Consider the following 2,500-nt stretch of genomic DNA (forward strand, 5'->3'; position numbering starts at 1 on the left):
CCTCTCATAGTTTAATATATAAGCATAACAACCATAGGACACACACACACACACACACACACACACACACACACACACACTCGACGTTTAGTGAGTGATAAGCATTTCAACTATCCTGCCAGCCACAACCCCCCCCTTTCACCTCCTCCCCCCCCCACATACAGAAAGGTACGTTATAAGGTCCATTACCGAGTGTCTGTTATCGTTACTTCGAATTTCGTCTCGTACACTTTCTACTATTGCGTCAGTCTATCGTTGGGGTCCACTAACTAACCACTAAGCTACTTTATATAGTCTTTTTTATGTAATAGCTGAAGCATTATATTTCTCTAAATATATACAAAAAAAAAATATGTTACTGTGTTCTTTGTATTGTCGTTTGTATTGTCGTTGAGAACTTGAAACAAACTACGTACGACGATATTTGGTATTAGTCTTCAAACGTATCGTCATCTGCTAAGTGTGTGTGTGTGTGTGTGTGTGTGTGTGTGTGTGTGTGTGTGTATGGAGGGGGGGTGGGGGGCAAAACAACAACAACAATATCACATTAAATATTTTAAACACCTTAAAAAAAAAAAAAAAAAAAAAAAAAGACTTCCTAATCAGTGTTTTCTTGCTGATAATCAATTTTTAGCCCAACGAATAATCTTTCTTGCCATCATTTTTTACACTACTAATCTATTCTTCGCTTCTAAGAACGCACGCCATTCTTTCTCCCGAGTGCCTTCCAATCTTTTTCTACAACCTTGACTCGCCAACGTGACCTTGACCACGTAACCAGCAGGTGAGATCGAGGCCAGACAAGACCCCCAGGTGAGCTCAGGGCCCATACTCTTAACGGTATCGTGCTCCCATTACGGCTGTTCCTCAGAGCTACATTGAAGATTAATCGTATTTTCATGGGTGTTTTTTCCCCCGTTCAAGATGCAGAGGCCGTGGAAACCTTATTCATTAACGTATCGGGCTCCCATTACGGCTGTTCCTCAGAGCTACATTGAAGATTAACCGTATTTTCATGGGTGTTTTTTCCCCCGTTCAAGGTGCAGAGGCGCGTCACACCATCGCTAGCATTACAAAACAGTCCGTGGAAACCTTATTCATAAACGTATCGGGCTCCCATAACGACTGTTCCTCAAAGCTACAAAGAAGATTAACCGTATTTTCATGGGTGTTTTTTCCCCCGTTCAAGGTGCAGAGGCGCGTAACACCATCACTAGCATCACAAAATAGGCCATGGCAACTCTAACAACAATGAGAGGCTTTAAGGTAGGGTAGGACAGGGTAGAGTGAGGAAGGGTAGTGTAGTGCAAGGTAAGGTAAGGACGGGAGGCAGGGTAAGGTAAGGTAGGGTAGGGGAGGCAGGGTAAGGTAAGGTAAGGACGGGAGGCAGTGTAAGGTAAGGTAAGGACGGGAGGCAGGGTAAGGTAAGGTAGGGTAGGGGGGCAGGGTAAGGTAAGGTAGGGTAGGGGGGCAGGGTAAGGTAAGGTAGGGTAGGGGGGCAGGGTAAGGTAAGGTAAGGCTTTACAAGACACCGGAATGACCTCATGGCCCATATTCTTAAACATATCAGGTTCCCATTACGACTATATATCAAAAGGCCACAGAGAAGAGTATACTCGTATTGGTGTTTTGTCCATTAGGAGCATTAAGTAGCGGGCTTTTTTTTTTCATTATTGTTTTCTTTTTCTTTTTTACGCCCTTGCACTGTCTCCTCTGCTAGGAAAAAAAAAAAAAAAAAAAAAAAAAAAAGAGCAGAGACCGTGTAACACCATCACTAGCGTCACTAAACACTCCATGGAAACCGCAACAAACTTCTACGAGGGGCTTTAAAAATAGGCGTACAGAGGCGGCGATACCTTGGAGAATACGGCACCGGCAGGAGGTCGCCACGCAGAGGGAGGGGCGGCGGCGGCGGCAGTAAACCCCGCGCTAACGACCGTGACGACGTGACTCCCCGACTGATAACACGTAATGGATGGCTACTGATCCCCGCCTCCTTTCCTTTCATCGACACTCCTCAATGTTTTAACGTATCCATATATCATTCCTCTAGCCTGCTGTCCACCTCTCCTGTATCCATATATCATTCCTCTAGCCTGCTGTCCACCTCTCCTGTATCCATATATCACTCCTCTAGCCTGCTGTCCACCTCTCCTGTATCCATATATCATTCCTGTAGCCTGCTGTCCACCTCTCCTGTATCCATATATCATTCCTGTAGCCTGATGTCCACCTCTCCTGTATCCATATATCATTCCTGTAGCCTGCTGTCCACCTCTCCTGTATCCATATATCATTCCTGTAGCCTGCTGTCCACCTCTCCTGTATCCATATATCATTCCTGTAGCCTGCTGTCCACCTCTCCTGTATCCATATATCATTCCTATAGCCTTCTGTCCACCTCTCCTGTATCCATATATCATTCCTATAGCCTTCTGCCCACCTCTCCTGTATCCATATATCATTCCTGTAGCCTGCTGTCCACCTCTCCTGTATCCAT

The 2,500-nt window shown here is 45.3% G+C and overlaps 1 protein-coding gene and 1 long non-coding RNA gene across 4 annotated transcripts in view; both read right to left on the reverse strand.

The window, feature by feature from the left end:
- Window positions 1-2,500, reverse strand: part of LOC126998265 (serine/threonine-protein phosphatase 2B catalytic subunit 2-like) — a 110,763-nt gene that overhangs the window by 32,933 nt on the left and 75,330 nt on the right. The window lies entirely within an intron of this gene.
- Window positions 2,239-2,500, reverse strand: part of LOC127000848 (uncharacterized) — a 1,811-nt gene continuing 1,549 nt past the window's right edge. For 2 of the 3 annotated variants that reach the window (XR_007754555.1, XR_007754559.1), the window contains exons 2-3: window positions 2,444-2,500; window positions 2,239-2,359 (exon numbers count right to left, since the gene is read on the reverse strand). The exon at window positions 2,444-2,500 is cut by the window's right edge and continues 195 nt beyond it. This is a non-coding gene — a long non-coding RNA (uncharacterized LOC127000848). The remainder of the gene's footprint in view (window positions 2,360-2,443) is intronic. The other variant, XR_007754558.1, reaches the window with a different exon arrangement.

Source organism: Eriocheir sinensis, chromosome 2 (genome assembly GCF_024679095.1).
Source record: "Eriocheir sinensis breed Jianghai 21 chromosome 2, ASM2467909v1, whole genome shotgun sequence".
Lineage (NCBI taxonomy): Eukaryota > Metazoa > Arthropoda > Malacostraca > Decapoda > Varunidae > Eriocheir > Eriocheir sinensis.